Source organism: Temnothorax longispinosus, chromosome 12, assembly GCF_030848805.1.
Source record: "Temnothorax longispinosus isolate EJ_2023e chromosome 12, Tlon_JGU_v1, whole genome shotgun sequence".
Taxonomy (NCBI): domain Eukaryota; kingdom Metazoa; phylum Arthropoda; class Insecta; order Hymenoptera; family Formicidae; genus Temnothorax; species Temnothorax longispinosus.
The window spans coordinates 4,663,348-4,680,235 of NC_092369.1; the positions used below are offsets into that span (position 1 = coordinate 4,663,348).

A 16,888-nucleotide genomic window follows, 5' to 3' on the forward strand; every position below is an offset into this window, starting at 1 on the left:
TATGGGATTTATCGGACCTTGAAACCGCATGCCGACTTGCGGCACACTTTCGCGCTAAAGTCCCCCCGTCTCATATTGCGTCGACTCTCTGATGAACAACTGCGTAGAGCGGCCGGCGTACCGGACCTGGCGGAGCAGGGCGTCCCGGAGACAGCGGCGGCCGAGGAGCAGACGCTGGCCGTTCCGTCCTTTGACATGCTTTAGTTGTTCGATTGGGGAATGCTTGACCCTCTGCCATGCCCGTCCCCACCGGGAGATACGGCAGACGCAGTGGAGCGTCTGCTGGTAGGCGGGACAGCCCCGACCGAGGTGATTGACGCGGACGAGGTGATCGCCGCAGCAACGGGCGAACCGGCGGCGAACCGAGACGGCGCGGACCCGGAGGCGGAATTGGCGGCCGTCCAGACCGCGGTGCAGGCGCTCGAGGCGGAGCTCGCCGCTATCGGAGGCGACGCACCAGCCGCGCCCGCCGACACAGCCGGGGAGAAGGCTCCGGGCAACCCGACCAGATCGCCGGACGAGGCGACCTCCGAGGAGTTCCTCAGCCCGTCTGGGGAGGAATCGTCAGCGGACGGCGGGGCACCGCCCCTTCATTAGAATTAAGTGCGAGCGTTCCGAGGATGAGGGATAACCGCGTTTGTATGACGTCCGTTTGCTTTACGATCCCCATCCGGCGCGAATCATATAGATATATAACCACTTAGGTATAAGCGTTTGCGGCTAAGTCCGCCAAGCAATAGCTCGTAGATTTTAAGTTTTCCCCACAGGCGCCGGTCACCAACCATTTTCTTTTCATTTATTTCTTTCCGGCTCGAGCCACGTCATATTTTATTTTCTCCGCGCGAACCGGCGCACGACGCGCGAGTAATCGGTTCGAGCCACCCACAATCTTCAGAAGGAGTCGGGACGACAACCGGCGACCCCGTTCGCGAAATGGTTAGCCACGGGCTGAAACGCGCGAACAACCGCCCATGACTGACGAAGCGAGGACGAAAGTCAGTCAGGGGAAGTCGGCCGAGCGATTGGAGACCGCGTTCGCGAAATAGCTTACCAAACCCTGAGACGCGAAAGCGAGCGTGCATGACTGACGAGCGGGTGACGAAAGTCCGTCAGGGAAGATCGGCAGAGCGATCGCGAAAAACTTTACCATCGGTTCAGGCGCGAAAGCGAGCGTGCATGACCGACGAACGAACGACAAAAGTCCGTCAGGGAAGGCCGGTCGAACGATACGAGACCGCGTTCGCGAGATAGCTTGCCAAGCGCCGGAAAACAAAAGCGACCGTGCATGATAGACAAACGCGAGCGAAGACTTAGTCGGAGAACGAGTGGCATGCGATCTGACGAGAACTTAGCGAAATCGGGGACCATGCGCAGCGGGTCAAAAAGATAGAACGAAGCCGACGCCCAACAACAGGGAGACGACCTTGGTAAACCACCAGGAAGCCGGGACGTCATCCCCAGGAACCGGCAGTGGAAACGAGTTTCCACCGCCCCGCGGATCAGTCAGAGGAAGTCGGCGTCAACGGCGAACATCATGCAGGTCACCCGGACGTCTTCTCCGAGGAGGTCGTCCGGGAACATGTTCCGTAGCGTAGGAAAGATCACGCGCATAGGTCGGCGCCGTCGACGCGCGTAAAAGGCAAAAGTTGGAAACCTGGTGCATCGGGCCCAGGGCGCGCGGTGCGCGCGAGCGCAGATTCGGTGGAAATTTCCATGTTGACGCGGTAGGTCGCCCGTACGCGTAAACACGCGTAGAAGGGGAAAAGAGAAAGCCGCACATCTGGCGAACATCTGGCACTACGGCGCAATAGGCGACGGAGTGGGGCTGCGATCCAGAAGTGGGGAGCCCAAGCGAGGAGCGTAACTCGGGGCAGTCGGTCGGGGATCGTCGAGTAGGTGACATTAAAATCGCGCGCTAACGTTCCTCGTATAGAATCAATTCCGCGAGTCGAGCCCGGACGCGTTGATGGTTGCCCCGCGGTTCACAACAACCGGCACGACGCCCGCGGAAACGCGTTACTTGCTCGCGATACGAAAGCGAGTGGTGCTTAGTCACCGAGTGTGAAGAGTGGAAGCGAAGCGTACAGTCCCAGGTAGCAAGCACTCGTCATTTTGACGTCAATTGACGTCAAAAGTCTTTTGACGTCAAAAGTCTGTCATTTTGACGTCTTTTGACGTCAATTGACGTCAAAATGACGAGTGCTTGCTACCTGGGGTACTTGTATCCAGCGACACGCGTATCAGCCATTTTGTGAACAACAAAGATCTGTGAACAACTTCCTGCGGGAAAACATTCAATTGAATAAATTATTGAATCATATTGTGAAATAATTCGGGAATTATCGTCATTTACTTACCTTGTGTTACTTACCTGATCCATCGGCGGTGATCCCACGAAGTCCCTCGGCGTCAATGAAACGGAGTTCCTTGAGCGGCTAAATCCCTCGGAGCGGTGAAGCGGAGATTGAGTAGTAGCGGTGATGATCCAGCGTTGGCAGGAACCTGAAAATAAAGGAATAGAATTAGACAGATAATCCGGAAATTCATGATTACTTACCTTCTCGGTTGGTAAAGGTTAAACTGAGTGGCGACCGTGTTAAGGAAGAAAACATCGGGATTTGGACACCCAAATCGCAACGTCCGGTTACAACCTCATCAAAATTACATCTTTTTAGAAATATATTTTTAAATGCAATAAATATATGCTTGAATTTACATACGTTCGGTGCCTAGCAAAAATAAATATTTATTTGGTTTTGAGTTTTTTTTTCGTACATCTGGGATGTAGGAACAATGTACACGACATACAAAATTTCATTTGACCGCCAGAACACCCTCCAAAAGGGGTGAAATATTTTTCTTTACATAAACCCATTGCTCAGGGTCTTACTCTGTTTAGAGGTTATGTTATTTAATATTATTTTCATAATCATTCACTCCAATTTCACGAATTATATTAAATAATTAAAACTATTAACGGTATTTAAAGAAAGTAACCGAAAAAACCAATACTTGTATTCGCATTGCCACACGGTGTCTACGGACGGACATGGACACGAATGGTCAATCCACGCGTTTCACAGTCTCAGACTGTGAATGCGTTAGGATGGAAGTATGGCTCCGATCACACTTTTGCAGTGATATTTGGTAAGTATCACACCTACTGAGTGGCGGTATTAAACCATACTCTGCTAGTTCCTATCCTTACGAAAAAACTACACTAGGGTATTTCGTATCCTGAATTCGGAAACCAGTCAACAACAGTATACTAGCGAGCGAAAGCGGTTGGAATAATTGTAAATAAGTAACCTACAGTGTGAAACTTGAACAGTTTTCTCCGTGTATGTGGACTTCGTCATCGGCAACCTGGGACACGTAGACATCGAATTTGAGATATTATTAAACCTAGACACCGAAAACTACGGAGCGCGCTATCTGGACCTCGTCATCAGCAACCTAGGACACCCAGACATCAATTTCAAGGTATTAATACACGTAGACACCGAAAACTACGGAGCGCACTATGTGGACCTCGTCATCGGCAACCCGAGACACCTAGATATCGAATTCAAGGTATTAATACACGTAAACACCGAAAACTACGGAGCTCATTATCTAGACATCGTCATCGGCAACCTGGGACACCTAGACATCGCATTCAACGTATTATTACACCTGGATACCGAAAACTACGAAGCGCACTATGTGGACCTTGTCATCGGCAACCTGGGACACCTAGACATCCAATTCAACGTACGATTACACTTGGACACCGAAAACTATGAAGCGCACTATCTGGATCCCGTCATCGGCAACCTGGGACACGTGGACATCGAATTCAAGGTATTAATACACGTAGACACCGAAAACTACGGAGCGCACTATGTGGACCTTGTCATCGGCAACCTGGGACACCTAGACATCCAATTCAACGTACGATTACACTTGGACACCGAAAACTATGAAGCGCACTATCTGGATCCCGTCATCGGCAACCTGGGACACGTGGACATCGAATTCAAGGTATTAATACACGTAGACACCGAAAACTACGGAGCGCACTATGTGGACCTCGTCATCGGCAACCTGGGACACGTAGACATCGAATTCAACGTATTATTACACCTGGACACCGAAAACTATGAAGCGCACTATCTGGACCTCGTCATCGGGAACCTGGGATACTTAGACATCGAATTCAAGCTTGATTCATAAGAATCGACTTAAAAATTACCTAGCGGCACTTTCTGCCAAGCGTAGAAAACCTTCTTTTCCGGCAGCGGTGGTAATACGATTTAAGGATACGAAATCTCTCCAGATAAACATGAATCAATTGACTCAATATATATTATATGTATACCTAATTTACCTAAATAGAAATCTTTCTCCTGACCGATAAGTCTATCGACCTAATTTACCTACCTACTAGATCGATCGAAATACGCGCGCGATATCGAAACTGGCGATACCTGCGCCGCCAGCGTCGAAAAAGTGAAAGTGACATTTCTCTGATAATCATAATAATATTGAATGAGAGCGTCGACGTAGAAGAAGAAGTATCTTAAAAATAAATTTTTACATTTGGACTTTTTGCGTCACAATATCTCCGCTCGTAGGGCACGTAGCGGAATATTATAAGAGACACCCCCCCCCCCCTAATTCGACCCCAAGCTATCGATCAAGTCTACTTAGAACTTGATCCGTTCACTCGTTATCAAGATCTCAACATCTCGGGTACTCGCAACCCGTCGCGTCGCGTAAAAGGTCGGTCTCGCTCCGCGTGTACTTAACGCGAGACACTGCCGTGTCTCTTGATAACCACAATTACAGAAGATTTAACAGAAGACGTGAAAGACACGATAGATTACCTCACATATTCGCGAGAAGGAATCATACTCACTCGTCTATTACCGATAAAAAATATAATAACGGAATTAAAAGAGGCGACGTCACAATTGACGCGAGGATCTCATTTTCTATTCAAAGTTAGATTAGAAAATTGAAACGATATACAGAGTTACGTAGAAATTAACGCGTTAATACGCGTAATCGCTAATCCGAAAATTTACACAATAATTAAATTTCCCGTGGTAGCATACCCCGTGTATGAAATAATAAGAACGACACCATTACCTGTCTATATAACCGAATATTTTTACATTTTTAAGAATTACTCACAACATATTAGCGATAGATAAAGAGAATCATAATTATATAACGTTAGAGGAGCGTGATTTTAATGATTATAAACGAAACGGAGTAAAATATATATGTAACCAAAACTACCCGGTATACTTTATAAAAGCCGACGCACCATGCGAGGTGGAAGTTTATGTAAAAACGCCATGATATGTAAATACCTGCAAAAAACGTCAAATAATGGCTGTGTTCCTTTTTTACTGCGAGCACTGGCAATACTGCCAAATTTGTTCCGTTATAAGAATGCAGTGCACTGCAACAGTATCTAGTTCCATCAATGACGTCATAAGTAGCAACCATCTTGGCACTGTAACTACTGCGGCTGAAGAGGTGAGGCAATTGCAGTGCAATATGGCGGCGAGCCGGGCGAGCAGTTCGATGAGTTTGATGGAAAAATTGGAATTAATAGATCCCGAAACAAATAAAACGTTAATAGTGGGGGTTGATGCGAAAAATGCGCATAAAGCACGGACTGGTAAGTACAAATTATTTATAAATTTAACTTGTAAAAATTTGAATGTATTATTAGACTAATATTTTTTAACCTCGAAATATACATGCCCGGTGAGAAATGACTCGTCGATCAATAAGTCATTTCTAGCTAGATAAGTATATTTATATAAAAAATATGATACATTCTTTTTTAGAAAACGTTAATTAATTTTACAGATGAGGAATATGCTTATAACTTATTCGTACATGCAAAAGGAAAGACAGATGGTGGTATGTAATATTAAAAGAGATCCACACTTGATTGTAGATATTTGACTGTTAAATAATTCACTTTTATTAATTTATTTCTTGCTTATAAACATTTATAACGTAAAGAGGACTCTACTATTAAAAGTATAAATGTTATAATTTTTTTAAAATTAATTTATATCAATAGGTTCAGGGGTATCAAGTAATAAATCACAATCTGCAAAAGCTGCAAATCTACATCACGGGGTGGTATGTAATAATAATACTTATTTAAAGCAAAATGTTCTTTCTATTATATTGATTGCGTTCCGATATTCATTAACAGTACTAAAAATCTATATTCGTATTACGTATATGGATTTTCCATACTGACAATGAATATCGGAACATATTTTAAATATTCTATTAACTATAAATAATAATACATAAATAGATGAAGAATGTATAGATGACCCAGATTCGAATGAGCTGAATAAACAATCAAATAAAGAAGATATGTTATATAATTTTTATATATCTAATCTTTATTTTTATTTGTAAAATTATTTATTATTGTTTTGTAGATACTTACATCTGGAGTAAAAAGAAAACGTTGTTATTAATAAGGTTATATAAGGAAGATAAAGCAATGTTTACTTCTGGAAAAACTAAGCAGCATTCGTGTTGGGAACATATAGCAAAGAAAATGTCAGAAAACGGTTATAATCTTCCAGGAAAAAAATGTTGCACAAAATTTCAAACCCTAAAAAAAACTTACAAACAAGTTAAAGACTATAACAATAAATCCGGTAACTTAAGAAAGACGTGGGAATTCCTTGATGTATATAAATTTACATTCTCTAATTATATTTGTTATTATATTATATAACTATACTCTTTATGTATATTTATGTGAAACAATTACAATTTATAATCTTTCAGGAAATGAATGATTTATTTGGCACAAAACCATGGATTCAACCAATAGCAGTAGCTGGTTCTAATATAACTGATGAATTGGAAGAGTCAAGTCACCAAGCTACAAGAGGAAAAAATAAAGGTATATATGCGTTCAATTCCTACATACATAACAGTTACATATTGTGTCTGAACAAAATAAATTTTGAACAAAACTTTTGAAATAATAAAGATAAATATTTTTGTTTATAGAGAATCAGTCTTCTTTTACTTCGTACAAACAAAAAATTTTAGATCACAAGAAAACTCGTGCTGAACAGAAAGACAAGCAGCATAAAGAAAAAATGGACTTATCTGATCTAAAAAATTTAATACAGCAAGTAATGGAGAAGAAATAATATTATTACAAAACTTTAATAAGACTGTTAAAGGCTCACGCAGACGTTTCAAGTGTGAAGCAGCGAGCAGCAATCATGCAGCATGAGTCTTAAGAAAGTTGTTCATTTTAACTTGTTTATTTATATATAATTTAGTGTATTTTAATTTTTTAAAGTTTATATATTTAGTTTGTTTTAAGAAGTACATACATGAATGTGTTCATGTTAAAAACAAAGTCGCACTCTTTGAACTTTACGTACTTACTAAACTATTATTACAAATATTCTATTCTATTCCTTTAATATTTCAATGAAAATTATGTTCAGAAGTAGTTACATGAAAATTTTGGTTTAATTGATAAATAACTATATTTATGTGATGATTAATGTTTATTGTAAAAGTGTAGTTAACATGTGATGTGATACCGTACATATAGAAGTAAAAAGTTACATGATACATTTTTATTTATGGATAAATAACTACACTTATTACAAAACTTATGTACTTACTAAACTAATATTACAAATACTGTATTCTTTTCCTTTAATATTTCAATGAAAATTATGTTCAAAAGTAATTTATGAAAATTTTGGTTTAATTGATAAATAACTATATTTATGTGAGAATTAATGTTTATTATAAAAGTGTAGTTAACGTGTGATGTGATACCGTACATATAGAAGTAATAAGTTACATGAGAAATTTTTATTTATTGATAAATGACTACACTTATTACAAAGATTTGTTATGTTTATTGCAAAAGTTTATTTACATGTGATATAAAAGCGTACATTTTGTTACCTTTGAAAACATTGCAATAATAATAAAAATTAACAAGGTAAATAATGGGCTATGAGAGCCAACGCAGGATCTAATATGCGAAAATTATAATTAACAAATTCTTAGTCAATACATTAAAATATCAACAAATTAAAAATTATCAAACGTTTCTGCCCTGAATTGGGCCCTCTTCAGTGATAGTAGTCAAAGAACGCATATACGATGTATAAGAAATTAAATTAATAAGCACGTGAGCGGCGATATCGCAACGAGCTGACACGAAGACGTAAGCACAGATATAGGAAAAGTTCGTATTCTTGAGAACATCGAGCGCGCATCTCGAATCCGCGATGCTATAAGGCGTATGTCAACGTAACGTAACAAATTAAATGCTGACACAACGACACAAGCACAGATATGGAAAATGTTCGTATTCTTGAGAACATCGAGCGCGCATCTCGAATCCGCGATGTTATAAAGCGTATGTCAGGCCCGCATCCGTGCAGCAAACGAATGTGAGAGTCAATCTCGTCTTCCATAGCAGAGGGAGACGAAAGGTGGCAAACTGTGGCCCGGCAGAACTGCAGAATGCAGTGAATGTTAAGAACTGTATAATAGATAGAAAATAATTGACTTACTGCATGCTACACGAACAGCGGTATAAACGTATCAGATGGTATTCATAGCCATTCTCCATCCGGAGAGAGCGATCTGTAGTCGTCGGTGTCGGAACTACTAATGCGAGTTCGAAGGACGCACGCCGTGAACTCGGAGACACGCAAGCAAAAACAAACAGGCATATAGGCGAAAATACAAACAACCGCACAAAAGAAATTAAAGAATTTATTTAAACAGTAGAACGGTGTTTTATTTTATTTATTAGCGGAATGTAAGCCTCGCCTAAAAAGGCAGTGTCCGTATGTAAGTTAATGCCATTATGTTGTAAGCCAATATGTAACATTTCAGAGACCAAGTGTCTGACATAGAACGGTTCTTTGTCGAGAATTGCAGCATTCCCGAAATCAAACTTGTGGTTATTATCCACGCAATGCATCTGTACCGCCGAATGTCCCCCAGGATTTACTCGTTTATGTTCTCTAATGCGAGTTCCCAAAAGTCTGCCAGTCTGTCCAGTATAGGAAGCGTCGCAATCAGAGCAATTAATGCGATACACAACATTGCTCTGAGAAGCATTATCGACTATGTCCTTATGTACTTTGATGAGACCATTAAGTCGGTTAAACCCGTATAAACTCAATTTTTTGTCTACAATGCTAGTGAGATGGGTAAACTTCTCTGAAATATTTTGACGTAGAACTACGTCTTTCTCGGGGGGTATGGGGGTACGACTGCAATGTTTTCTTGCAACGTTTTCATGCAACGTTTTCTTGCAACGTTTTCATGCAACGTTTTCTTTTTCTCGAAAAGTATTAAAGAAAAATATACTTTATTATATAGTTTTTGAAAGATCTCGATGTAAGCTATGGGTTTTCGCAATTTCATAAATAAATAATTGAATGAATAAATGGATGAATGGATTTAATAAATACATAAATAAATGAATGAATGGATGAATGGATGAATGGATAAATGAATAAATGGTGAATGAATAAATTGGTGAATGGATGAATGGATTTAATAAATAAATAAATGAATTTATTAAATCCATTCATCCATTCACCCATTCATCCATTAACCCATTCATCCATTCATCTATTCATCTATTCATTCATTCATTTATTTATTTATTAAATCCATTCATTCATTCACCCATTCATCCATTCATCCATTCATTCATTCATTAATTTATTTATTAAATCCATTCATCAATTCATCCATTAACCCATTCATCCATTCATCCATTCATCAATCCATTCATTCATTCATTCATTTATTTATTTATTAAATCCATTCAACCATTCATCCATTCATCCATTCATCCATTCATCCATTTATCCATTCATCCATTCATTCATTCATCCATTCATCCATTCATTCATTTATTTATTAAATACATTCATCCATTCATTTATTCATTTATTTATTTATTAAATTGCAAAAACATTTAGCTTACATCGAGAGCTTTCAAAAACTATATAATAAAGTATATTTTCTTTTAATACTTTTCAAGGTTTAATAAATAAATAAATAAATTAAACAATAAATCAAAAAATTAATAAATAAATATATTAATAAATAAATAAATCAATCAATCAATCAATCAATCAATCAATAAATTAATAAATTAATAAATCAATAAATCAATCAATCAATCAATAAATTAAACAATAAATAAATAAATAAATAAAAATAAATATATCAATAAATAAATAAATCAATAATTCAATAAATCAATAAAACAATATATAAATAAATAAATAAAACATTAAATCAAAAAAATAATAAATAAATATATTTATAAATAAATAAATAAATAAATAAATAAATAAATAAATAAATCTATATAGAATGTGAGAAGCCGATTAGCTTGAAACTTGGTGACATTTATGAGTATATGTTCGGCTCGAACTTCTGAGCTCGAATTTCTGAGCCGAACATATACTCATAAATGTCACCAAGTTTCAAGGGTAAACCAAAGGATGATGTCGCTGCCCTAGATATAAAGGTCGATGTTGAATCTTAATAACGCGAAAATACACGACGATGCGCCGCGTAGTGTCTATGTCATTTGTCTGTGTTATGTTATGAAGTTGCTGCTTTCACATTTTGAAATTCGGTCAATTATTTACCGAAAAAATGAAAAAATTACGTTGTTGCTTGCGGCACAGTTTGTGCCAACAACGTCGAACTACGTCAACTGACAGTTGACGTAGCCCTACGTCTAGTTTCCTTCGCTGAATACTTTAACATGAAATAGTACTATATGGTTATCGATATCTGCGTATGCGCATTGCGGACGATTAGGCTTCACTACCTTTCTCTCTCGCACAATTAACGTTTCTCTCTCGCACGATGTCGGACACAGACTCGATGTTCAATGCCTCTTCCATATATGTTCTATTCTAATAGACGTAGTTGATTGCGGCACAGTTGTTACTGTGCTTGTTAATTTTTTTTACATACGGAACAGACAGGTAAGACTTGCATGTTAGATCTTCATCGTCGGAAGATCTCGATGGAGATCTTTTGTGAAGAGATTTAAGTTTTTCCAAAAGAATCGCGAAAACAAAGTTCAGCGGGTAACCATTTTCGAGTAAGGGTGTAACAGCCAGAGACAGATTTTTTTGGTGGAAAACAGGATGGGATAGTCTAAAAGCTCTGTCAATTAGTCCCAATACTACTCCTCTTTTTTGGCTATTAGGATGGCTAGAAAAGAAGCTGAGGTATCGTCCAGAGAAAGTTGGTTTGTGATACCAATCGAATATCAATTTTTTATTGGCAACTATTATTGTGGTGTCAAGAAAATTGAGAGTGTTATTATCGCTGATTTCTATCGTAAATTGTAGCCTGTTATGGATGGAATTAAAAATATCAAGAGTGTCTTGTATGAACTCAACAGGCGCTGCAGATGCAACGTCGTCGACATAACGAAAATAAAAAGGCGGAATATATTTTAGTCGTATTAAAGCTTTGTTTTCAAGGTCTCGCATAACAATCTCTGCCGCCTCAGGGGACAGAGGGGAACCCATAGGGCTACCATGAGTCTGTCTATAAATGATATTGTTGAAGGTGAATCGCATTTCAACGCTTGTTTCCCACCTTACACGGTGGAAAAATAAAAAGTACATCACAAAACGAGAGTATCTTTCACTATGTCAGTGACGGCATTTTGCCGAGGGCATATGGTTTACCTAAGATCCACAAACCAAACTGCCCACTTAGAATCATTGTGTCCTCCATTAACACCCCTCTGTATGATTTAGCTTCGTTCTTACAAAAGATTTTACATAAAAGTCTGCCTATAAGCGAAGCCAGCATTAAAGACAGTTTTACTCTTGTAGAAAAATTGAACAACAAAGAATTTCCCTCCGAATTCGTTCTTTTTTCTTTAGACGTCATTTCACTTTTCACGAATGTTCCGACCGAATTAGTTATGAATAGCGTATGCAGACAATGAAATCTTATATCCTCGAATACTAAATTACCGCGAGATGAATTCTTAGCCGCTCTTAAATTCGTACTTGACTCTACTTATTTCACCTTCAACAATATCATTTATAGACAGACTCATGGTAGCCCTATGGGTTCCCCTCTGTCCCCTGAGGCGGCAGATTGTTATGCGAGACCTTGAAAACAAAGCTTTAAAACGACTAAAATATATTCCGCCTTTTTATTTTCGTTATGTCGACGACGTTGCATCTGCAGCGCCTGTTGAGTTCATACAAGACACTCTTGATATTTTTAATTCCATCCATAACAGGCTACAATTTACGATAGAAATCAGCGATAATAACACTCTCAATTTTCTTGACACCACAATAATAGTTGCCAATGAAAAATTAATATTCGATTGGTATCACAAACCAACTTTCTCTGGACGATACCTCAGCTTCTTTTCTAGCCATCTTAATAGCCAAAAAAGAGGAGTAGTATTGGGACTAATTGACAGAGCTTTTAGACTTTCCCATCCTGTTTTCCACCAAAAAAATCTGTCTCTGGCTGTTACACTCTTACTCGAAAATGGTTACCCGCTGAACTTTGTTTTCGCGATTCTTTTGGAAAAACTTAAATCTCTTCACAAAAGATCTCTATCGAGATCTTCCGACGATGAAGATCTAACAAGCAAGTCTTACCTGTCTGTTTCGTATGTAAAAAATATTTCAGAGAAGTTTACCCATCTCACTAGCATTGTAGACAAAAAATTGAGTTTATACGGGTTTAACCGACTTAATGGTCTCATCAAAGTACATAAGGACATAGTCGATAATGCTTCTCAGAGCAATGTTGTGTATCGCATTAATTGCTCTGATTGCGACGCTTCCTATACTGGACAGACTTTTGGGAACTCGCATTAGAGAACATAAACGAGTAAATCCTGGGGGACATTCGGTGGTACAGATGCATTGCGTGGATAATAACCACAAGTTTGATTTCGGGAATGCTGCAATTCTCGACAAAGAACCGTTCTATGTCAGACACTTGGTCTCTGAAATGTTACATATTGGCTTACAACATAATGGCATTAACTTACATACGGACACTGCCTTTTTAGGCGAGGCTTACATTCCGCTAATAAATAAAATAAAACACCGTTCTACTGTTTAAATAAATTCTTTAATTTCTTTTGTGCGGTTGTTTGTATTTTCGCCTATATGCCTGTTTGTTTTTGCTTGCGTGTCTCCGAGTTCACGGCGTGCGTCCTTCGAACTCGCATTAGTAGTTCCGACACCGACGACTACAGATCGCTCTCTCCGGATGGAGAATGGCTATGAATACCATCTGATACGTTTATACCGCTGTTCGTGTAGCATGCAGTAAGTCAATTATTTTCTATCTATTATACAGTTCTTAACATTCACTGCATTCTGCAGTTCTGCCGGGCCACAGTTTGCCACCTTTCGTCTCCCTCTGCTATGGAAGACGAGATTGACTCTCACATTCGTTTGCTGCACGGATGCGGGCCTGACATACGCTTTATAACATCGCGGATTCGAGATGCGCGCTCGATGTTCTCAAGAATACGAACATTTTCCATATCTGTGCTTGTGTCGTTGTGTCAGCATTTAATTTGTTACGTTACGTTGACATACGCCTTATAGCATCGCGGATTCGAGATGCGCGCTCGATGTTCTCAAGAATACGAACTTTTCCTATATCTGTGCTTACGTCTTCGTGTCAGCTCGTTGCGATACCGCCGCTCACGTGCTTATTAATTTAATTTCTTATACATCGTATATGCGTTCTTTGACTACTATCACTGAAGAGGGCCCAATTCAGGGCAGAAACGTTTGATAATTTTTAATTTGTTGATATTTTAATGTATTGACTAAGAATTTGTTAATTATAATTTTCGCATATTAGATCCTGCGTTGGCTCTCATAGCCCATTATTTACCTTGTTTTTCTGTTCAGAGCCTTATTATATTTGTTGTTTAATAAAAATTAATAAATTTATCTTTGACTTAACATATACGCAATTGCATTTCTTTTTTGAATTCCACCTTGACCATCTTCATTTTCATTATTTTGTACAATATTAAGTACATTTCTATCGTTTCTATCCTCTATAATTATAGGAATATCTATAAAATCGTTATTTAAAATGCAAATATTGTGTAGTACACAACATGCTATAATGTATTTTGGTATCAAGTTTCTCATGTATAATTTATCTAGTAAGCTACGAAAACGTCCTTTCAATAATCCAATGGCTCTCTCCACCATTACACGAGCAGGACATATGTAATTGTTAAAGTTTATTTGCGCATCTGTCAAGTGACCATTATTTTTAAACGGTACCATGACATGTTTTTGTAAAGTGTATGCAGCATCACCTATTATATGGCTACCTGCAGGAAAATAATTATCTGTACACATTGCTTAAAAACCACTCAATCGGAAAACACGCATGTCATGAACAGATCCTGGTTGTCCTGCATAACAATGTATAAATTTCAATGTTGAATCACATATTACCTATAACAAAAGAACAAAATAGAAATGCATTTAAACACATTAATATATATTAATTAGTAATTTATTATTCCATTATATTTCCTTTATTATCGTGTACATTTTTTTCTGTAATTTATTATACTGCATTCGAGTTTAGATTATATTTTTAATTTTACTTACTTGCAATTGCATCGAGTGATAACCTTTACGATTAATATAGCTTTCATCGTGTTTATTAGGTTTTATCATTCTTATATGTGTGCCATCTATAGCACCTACAACTTTCGGAAACCCATGTTTCAGTTCAATATTGGTCCAAATATATTGAGCTTCCTCCTCATTTGGCCACTTAATATATTGAGGTGCTAAACGGTAAATAGCTGCAGAAACTCTTCTAACAGTACGCCAAGCAGTTGCTCGTCCAATGTTAAATCGATCACAAACTGATCTATTAGAAATAGAATAATTTTATTAAATAGAGAATAATCACAATTTAAATATCTGTCTACTCAGTGTATTTTTTGCTGTTTTTTTATTTATGTATAAAAAATACCTATAAGAATCCGGTGTTGCCATAGTCCATATTGCTACCAACAATTGTCCCTGTGCAGAAAATGTTTTTCGCCCAAATCTTTCTGATTGTTTTAACAATTGTGGTTTAATTATATTTAATAAAAAATAAAAAACTTTACAAGAAATCCTGCAATCAAAAAATGTTTCTAAAAAATTTCTTTTCTTTTCAAATTATAATTTTGCGGCAATATAGCAATATAAAAGCAACCAAATATTATGTTAGTACTTATACATTACCTAAAGTGACTTTTAAATTCTGCATTAGAATATTCATAAACGATATCTAAATAATTTATTATGCGCGGTCGATTAATTTTTACGGGAGGATATATAAAATGTAGCAATTCATCTTCATCGGAACTGTCACTACTACTGTCTTCACATAACATTTCTGCGATTGTGCAGCATACTAACATTGTCGTTCTTTTCATTTTTTTCTAATCTTGAGGTTATTAACTCCGGACTCCGGTTGGAGCTAATAACACACACGAACAATTACGTTCTAGGTTAGTTTTGCAGTGCACTGCAAGTTGTTCCGAAATACGACATCACAATTGTGCTGCCACACTGAAATCAATTTTGGAACGGCTTCCGCAGTGCACTGTTATGGCGTCATTTCGACAGCACTACCAGTAAAAAAGGAACACAGCCAATGTCAAACGTAACTTTATAGATAACAGTAATCGAACCACAAACGTGGCTATTCTCAACGCCGAAAAAAACAAAAACTAACCTTACAATGTAATGATCAGGCGGAACAAAAAATAGAAATAAGGACAACAGAAGAAATAAGTATAAATGAAAATTGTAAACTAACTACGCCTGACATTATAATAAAGACAAAACGACAGACAAACATGAAACCAATACAGATGCACTTTAGCGGACTTTAACCTAACACTAATGACCGAAAATAGACCGATTAAAGAACAAGCAAAAAAAGAAATCAGACTAGAACCTGTAATTAAGAACCCCAACGAATTAATGGAATTAAGTTTAGACATAAACGAAATAAATAAAGAATTAGAAAAATCCCAAGATAGCATAATAAAAAATCCTTATGTCATATATCCCGTAGGATCGACCCTGATAATTGTAATTATATTAAGCGCAATAGGAATAAGTATCTGTGTAATAAAAAGAAATAAGAAACAAGCAAGCGCCCGACCGCACATACAGAGCGACCCAGCGATGCTATATTAAAAGATAAGGAAAATGTAACCGCAGAAAATAATAAAGCAAATACACCACCCTAATAGAAATATAAGTAGGATAAGCAGCGAAACACTGTAACGAAAACTACAGACCGTAGTTTTCTTCTCTCAAAGGGGGAGGGATGTTGCGGCTCCAATTAAAGTATTAATAAATAAGAATAGTATTGAGAAAGACTGAGAATAACAATAGGGAACGCGACCGTGAAAGCCCGAAAGAGTTACGCTAAGCCGAGTCAGCAAGATTATGAGTTGCGCGATCGGCCTACATACGATCGAGCAACTCAGCGATAACAAAGGCCGCACAAGGCTACGAAAGGAAGCGAGAGAAGAAGACAAGAGGGTAATTAGAGTCGGGCAGCGACGGGCGTTTCACGTGAATAAATTGTAAAAGCAAAGTGATCAGTAAAAGCCGTATTTATTTCAATCAAAAGTGTTGATCATTGTATCCCGCCTCCTCAGTGGAACGATCGAACACTAGTGTCCAAAAAAAGGTCACAACAGTTTTTTAAATAATATTACTTGTTCTAATAAATATACTTGTGTTGGGGATTCCTGCAATGTCTGATTGTA

The 16,888-nt window shown here is 38.1% G+C and overlaps 1 pseudogene; it reads right to left on the reverse strand.

Moving 5' to 3' along the window:
* Positions 1-2,187: 2,187 nt before the first annotated feature.
* On the reverse strand, positions 2,188-15,107 carry LOC139822704 (uncharacterized; annotated as a pseudogene).
* Between the last annotated feature and the right edge of the window lie 1,781 nt (positions 15,108-16,888).